The 7585-nt window shown below is 31.3% G+C and overlaps 1 long non-coding RNA gene across 2 annotated transcripts; it reads left to right on the forward strand.

The window, feature by feature from the left end:
* Window positions 1–3197: 3197 nt before the first annotated feature.
* On the forward strand, window positions 3198–7171 carry LOC143544479 (uncharacterized). Of its 2 annotated transcripts, XR_013137260.1 has the most exons (5): window positions 3198–3757; window positions 3820–3938; window positions 6700–6762; window positions 6849–6916; window positions 7079–7171. It is a non-coding gene; the product is annotated as an uncharacterized LOC143544479 (long non-coding RNA). The 2 variants fall into 2 exon arrangements; XR_013137259.1 differs by having other exon boundaries at window positions 3198–3938.
* The last annotated feature ends 414 nt before the right edge of the window (window positions 7172–7585 follow it).

Raw genomic sequence — 7585 nt, forward strand, 5'->3', positions numbered from 1 at the left:
TGGGTTTAGAAGAACCATCCCTTCAGCAACATTCATCTTGGTCTTTGCTTCTTCAGTATTGCTTTTTGTAGCCGATATACTTGTCTCATCACCAACGTCATAAGTATCAAGTAATTTCCCTTTCAATTTGGCATCTTTAACTGGCGTGGATTCAATTTTTTCATCACACGATGGAACATCTACAGCATCTTGAGAAATTGAAATAGGGGTCACCTGTCATTGGTCGGAGTAAAATGACCCTATAAAATGTGATAAATATGTAAGGAAATAATTAGTATTATTAATATTGAAAGTATGTGACTTAGTACAATTCAAATTCGAGTTCACAACAACGGTTAAGGAATCATTTTCATTAGGCTTAACATGATAGAAAATATAAAACATTAAAAAATGTTAGTGAGTCAGTGCTTTTCAGAATATGAAAATTAATAGGTAGTATTAGGGACGAGCGTTTTCGGTCGGTACCAAGTTTTGAGTTTTCGGTATCGGTACGGTTCGGTATGGTACAAGCAGTTCTCGAATTGTGCACGAAATACCAGTATCGTACCGGTACCGAACCAAATAATTCGGTACCGTTACCAAATATGTCAATTTTACGGGATTGGTACCGGTCGGTACCCGTACCATCCTGAGCTCATCCCTACGTACTATATACTATGCGGTGTATATATTATACCTGACCAACGGAAACTTTTTTCTCAAGCTCATACATAACGCCTCATCATCGTTTAGCTTAGTGACACCATAGACTTCATAGCAATTCTTTATATTACAGTCATTAACATCAATTATGATTGAAAATTTCTTCACCAATATGGCATTGAGTTGTTGAGGAGAACTTTGCATGGGATCAAACAAAATTCAAATAAGAAAGTATTGTTCTTAATTAATATACATAAACAATGATAGTTGACACATAAAATACATTCAAGTAACACACTATTTTAGTTTATTGTTTGTATGTTTAATTTATATCCAAGGGTAAAATAAATAATACCTCATGATCACCCAAAAGTAACTCATCAACACATTTCTTCAACATCTGTCTTGCATCACGATCAAATAGCGTGAGATACACAACACCAATTATGTCTTGAACACGAATTGGGATCTTGAATCAAAATAAAAAATGAGATTAAAAATAAATTAATATTAAGAATTGAAAAAAATTAGTACCTACAGTTTATTATAAAGTAAATTATTAGATTACCGGGACCAACAGATACTCCTTGTAGATTACAATTAAAGTTTTTGCATTGATATGTTTTGACATTGTCAACAAAGGTTGATGATACCTTACAACTACAAGGTTTGCCTACAAAATTGAATACTGAATGGTTTAAAGATTTTTTAGATTGTTAAACTATATATAGTAAACTTTATTTATAGAATTTCTGAGTTTATAAATTATTAATACTTATGACACAAAACTTACTTCTAGAATTGTGCAACGGTCGGAAATGCTATAAAACGGATTGTTTTACAAAAACTCATCCTTAACGGTAATCAACATGGACACATGGACGCACATACTGGTTTATGTAGTTCAACATTAACTTGAGAAGCACTTTCGATCAATCTAATAACACAAAATAAAAAAAATAAATCAATTTGCATACACAAGTTAATGAAATCACACAAACTTCATTTGTTGGTAATCAGTATCACTTTCATATACCATTTTTTTGTAGTCGACAATCTCGTATATATAATCATCATTTATTAGCGGCCTTGAAATAGAGTTACCAAAACGAATTATTCACATACGGTTTTCCTATGAATATGTATTTAATAATGTTAGTAAATAAACAGCATCAATCAGTTTGCTATATATGAAATGGAAATGGTTTGAAATTTTATGAATACCTCCATAGTACTTCATTATTGCAAATTGAAGAACAATAATGAGATATTCTTCGATGAGATTTCTTGATACATATATAATCAATTGAGTAAGATAGTCGTCTAACAAAGTAACGAAGACAACTTGTCCCCTATAAACAAATAAAATGTAACTAATACGTATCGAAAACATCAAAGGTTGATAGTACAAAAGTTGAAATTAAAATAAAATAATCATTTCCTACTTACTTAAGATCAACAAAATCCATTGTAATTCGCTATCGATTTTGATCGTCACATCAAATTGAGTTTTTGTTTTTGAAAAACTTGTGGCCAATAACATTTGAAAAAATATATAATACATGCCCAATGTAAGCAGAATATATCTAATGAAAGTAAATAACAAAGTATAATCAATGATTAAAAAAAGTTTTAAAATTATAGTTACCTAGCGTTCCATTTTAAGTTACATTATTTGATATGATATCAACAAATGGCAACACATATAAATGACCCTTAAAGTCATCACACATGGCTAGACGTGTATCAACATTAAAACAGAGTTGAATGTATTTGAACTTTGGCACACTTGCTTCCAGAGAGACGGCTTCCTAACAATTAATAAATTGTTCTCCCCAAGAAACACATCATGCCTTGGATTACAAGCCTTCATGACATATGACTGCATTCGGTTACCCTACGTATTTGACATTAGAAATATAAATGAATTCAAGAGAGTTACAAAGAAGTTTGCTATTATGTTGTGAAATTCTGGGAAAGATTGGTTGTGAAAGACCGATGTGTTAGTGGATCCAATATAGGAGGTAAAATAAGTATGATTTTCAAAAGTTTGATAAAGATGGAAGGTATTAAAAACAAATTTTAATTCTTGCATAAAAGATGTATCTATGTTATTAAAATAAGTATAACCGGTATTTTAGTACATTGCTATATTTAAAAAAAAACAGCCAATAAATAAAATGACAATTAATTATTTTCAAAAATAAGAAGTTGACTGATGGAAAATTGACAAAACATACGCTTAATTATCGTGTGTAATTGAAAGAGATAATTATGATTGTTTGATTTTAGATATTTAATAACTTTAAAATGTAAGAAATTCAAATAAATTTCGATTCATACCCTTCCATTCAATCTCTACTAAACCCTAAACTAGATCCAGCCCATCCCATTCAACCGTATACGAAAATCCGTTTCTTTTCTTCTGTTTTCTGCAGCTTTAATTTTCGTAGGTATGGGTTTTATTCTAATTTTATTGATTCTTGTTTCACAATCTGTTGCAGATATCTAGGTATTGTATTTCAATATATCTGGATATTGGTCACTGTAATTTCGGGTTGATTAGGCACAAATTGATGAAAGGTTTTTATGGAATTATGTTTTGGTTTTGGATTTTCTACAAAGATAAAAATAGAATTTATGTTCATTAAGGTGAACTGCTTTGAATTTAAGCTACTGCAAAGATAACCGGTAGGGAAGATTTTGTATTCTTGTAGATTGATCAAGTGTTTAGGTGATAATTTGGTCTTTGTTGGTTCTTTAATATTGATTATTACGGTTGTTATTTATAGGTGAATTGGTCATCTCTATTTTATCATTAAATTGAACAAGAAGGAAGAAGAGAAATTCAGAAAGGACATCATGATGATGGCTAATGGAAAACATACCAATGGTAAGTACCATTGGTTCTTAGCCAAATTTGACAATTTTACTGAGAATCCGTTTTGATAGAAAACAGTTAATATATACCTTTGGTCTTAGTTGCGTTTCTTGATGATCGGGGTATACACCATTCAAATGTGAAATTGAGTAGTAGAGCAAGTTGACTTTTTTCATGAGGGTTGTGAAACTTCTTATGTCAAAGCTTGTGCCTTTCATTCAAAGAATTTTGCAGGTATTGAATTTTTTTTCTTATTTTAATATGAACTATATGATAGTTTTCCTTTTTTGGTGCAGAGTCTGCACGATATTGTTTCTTAATAAACAAACATGGATTATGTTTCTAAAGACCTTCAAGGATCTGAAGATGGTACTCACAAACATGGATTATGCTTCACAAACATATTTGATTGCATGTATGTATAGCTTTTGTATGCCTATTGTCGTTTTCTTTGTCAAATTTCACTTTGATTATTGCTTAGTTTGTCAATCAGGTTTCATTTTTAGTCTTTTTTCAGTTCGTTTCAGTTTATTTGGTTGTTCAAATTCGGTTTGGTTAGACAAAAGATCGTATTAAAACCATGGTCGAGTTCGGGTCACTACACATTTCTGTCATAACCAGTTGACTCAAAAAACTGTTATTTTGGTTTGACTCGGTACGGGTTCGGGTAAACGAGCTCTGTTATTATAAACACATATAGGAAAATGTTTGTTTGGTTTAACTTTTTATGGTTTTGTTACAATAAAGATTATTTTCGTTGCAGTTTTTTTGGTTTTGCGTTTTTTAGTTTTGTTTCAGTTTGGCTTTTATTTGGTTTTTGCTTCTGATTCGAGTTTCATTTTTTAGTCTCATTTTAGTTCGTTTCAGTTTATTTGTTTGTTCAAATTCAGTTTTTGGTCTCATTTAGGTTTGGTTAGACAAAAGATCGTATTAAACCATGGTCGGGTTCGGGTCACTACACATTTCTGTCATGACCGGTCGACTCAAAAAACTGTTATTTTGGTTTGACTCGGTACGGGTTCGGGTAAACGAGCTCTGTTATTATAAACACATATAGGAAAATTTTTGTTTGGTTTAACTTTTTATGGTTTTGTTACAATAAAGATTATTTTCGTTGCAGTTTTTTTGGTTTTGCGTTTTTTAGTTTTGTTTCAGTTTGGCTTTTATTTGGTTTTTGCTTCTGATTCGAGTTTCATTTTTTAGTCTCATTTTAGTTCGTTTCAGTTTATTTGTTTGTTCAAATTCAGTTTTTGGTCTCATTTAGGTTTGGTTAGACAAAAGATCGTATTAAACCATGGTCGGGTTCGGGTCACTACACATTTCTGTCATGACCGGTCGACTCAAAAAACTGTTATTTTGGTTTGACTCGGTACGGGTTCGGGTAAACGAGCTCTGTTATTATAAACACATATAGGAAAATTTTTGTTTTGGTTTAACTTTTTATGGTTTTGTTACAATAAAGATTATTTTCGTTGCAGTTTTTTTGGTTTTGCGTTTTTTAGTTTTGTTTCAGTTTGGCTTTTACTTGATTTTTGCTTCTGGTTCGGGTTTCATTTTTTAGTCTCATTTCAATTCGTTTCAGTTTATTTGTTTGTTCAAATTCAGTTTTTGGTCTCATTTAGGTTTGGTTAGACAAAAGGTCGTATTAAACCATGGTCGGGTTCGGGTCACTACACATTTCTGTCATAACTGGTCGACTCAAAAAACTGTTATTTTGGTTTGACTCGGTACGGGTTCGGGTAAACGAGCTCTGTTATTATAAACACATATAGGAAATTTTTTGTTTTGGTTTTGTTACAATAAAGATTATTTCCGTTGCAGTTTTTTTGGTTTTGCGTTTTTAGTTTTGTTTCAGTTTGGCTTTTAGTTGGTTTTTTTCTTCTGGTTCGGGTTTCATTTTTTAGTCTCATTTCAGTTCGTTTCAGTTTATATGTTTGTTCAAATTCAGTTTTTGGTCTCATTTAGGTTTGGTTAGACAAAAGATCGTATTAAACCATGGTCGGGTTTGGGTCACTTCACATTTCTGTCATAACCGGTCGACTCAAAAAACTGTTATTTTGGTTTGACTCGGTACGGGTTCGGGTAAACGAGCTCTGTTTTTATATAATTTTTTTTTCAGTTCGGTTTCGTATCCGTTAGGTTTAGTTTTGGTTTTGTTTTAGTTTTCTTGATTTATGGTATCATTTTGAATTTGTTTTTTATAAAAGTAACTTATCCTTAATACAGGTCTGTTTAAACTTTAAATAAAATACCGACTGCCTTCAGTTCATTTTAGAAATGTATTTAGAACAATGCGAGTCATTTTAGAAATGTATCAACTTGCTTCGGGCTAAAACGACTTGCAGTTAATACATCTATAAAGCTAAATGCATTAGGATCGAAACGAGTCATTTTTGAAATGTATCTTTTTCAGACGGTTCAAAATGGTTTTTGAAAAAAATGAAAAACTAATGCGATGACACCATCTATGCTTAAAAATCAAAAGCTTCGAGTCCAAACGTGTTCAACCTCAAGAACTCAGAAGCATCAAGTTCAACCAGGCTCATAAATTCTTTTAGTACGGGTGATTTGAGGAAAGATCTTTCAAGTATCATTACAAAAGAAGATCAAGTTGAATCTGATGACGATTTTGTAGAATCAGCAGAAACGAATATGCACTCAAAATGAAATGATCCAAATGAAGCCCAAGGTGACAAGACAACAATTGAAGAACATTGCCATCAAGAAAGGATAGTTGATAAAGTTAGTGATTTTATCTCTGTTGTGTCAAAATGGTTGGGTTGGTTAACGGGTCAAAACAGGTCGGGTACAATCTTTTGAATAATATATTTTTTGCTAATCAATGTACACCTTCTTTCTGAAAAGATTTTCCACATTTATGTTTTAATTTGTCGTCAAATAATTGTCCATTGTTAAAAACGGGTAACTGTTATTTACTAATTTGACCATTTTTTCCCTTTGCAGTGCATGTTTTCCAAGTCAAATGACATCTCAAATGCATTGAATGAAAAATTGTTTCCAAATAAGACTGTTGCATATTTAGCAAAGTTTTTAATATTTACCCATTTGACCACTAGAATTCTATATAATTGAAATTGTAACCTATTACCATATATTTTGACATATAAAGTTTGTACCTTTTTGTTGATCTTTGTGTTTGTGAAAATGTATTTCAGGGTGAAGAAACCGAAATCTCAAAAAGCGCAGACACGGAGGCTTCTAATGGATCGTTCGGACAGGTCTAATATTTTTTATTTAGTATTTGTAAAATATTCAAAAAAAGTAACGTGTTTTGTTCCTAACTTAAATCTTGAATTTTGTTCAGTTAATGAAAATCTCACTTGTGGTAGGATTTAGAGTGGTTGTTCTCTTCTTTCGACAAACAGAAACCGGGTAAGTTTCATATTGCCATTTTATGTCCTAAGATGATTTGAAGATTTATGCTTTCATACAACTTCCCGTTAATATTCATATGTCATGAGTTCTATCTAAATCAAGTTACATTAAGTTTTCAGCCCTTCCATCTTTCTTACGTTATAAGACATTTTCGTGCAGCTGGTTGTTACTATGCTTGGATTCAGTAAAGACTTTGAGATGATAAACAAATTAAGTTGGAGTCAACTCAACTTAGATACTTGAGACAACGGTATGTGCCCACAAGCTCCAAAACTATGTAAAAGCCCTTTTGGTGACATCCAATTTTTTTTTGTAGTTTACTTAGTGTGCATTTCAAATTCTATAAACAAATATAATTGATATATAGGTTGGAATCAATCCCAATTTCTTATGTTGTTGGCTTGTTGCTACTGATATTAATACATGCAAGAAAAGGGTGTTATTCGTAATTGTGTTGAATTTATTATTTTTTTTGCTAATGTTATGTAACTTTCTTATTTTTTTCGTACAAAATCGGCAAATCGCTACCAACCAAATCCTCTTTGTGTACCCGCTGCAACGCGCGGACACTTCTACTAGTGTATATATATATTAATATATATAAATTTATCTATATATTATATATATATATATATATATATATATTATCCGTAATCTCTTCAATTG

Source organism: Bidens hawaiensis, unplaced genomic scaffold, assembly GCF_021521415.1.
Source record: "Bidens hawaiensis isolate Kalapana, Puna unplaced genomic scaffold, B.hawaiensis_p1.1 tig00013584_1, whole genome shotgun sequence".
Lineage (NCBI taxonomy): Eukaryota > Viridiplantae > Streptophyta > Magnoliopsida > Asterales > Asteraceae > Bidens > Bidens hawaiensis.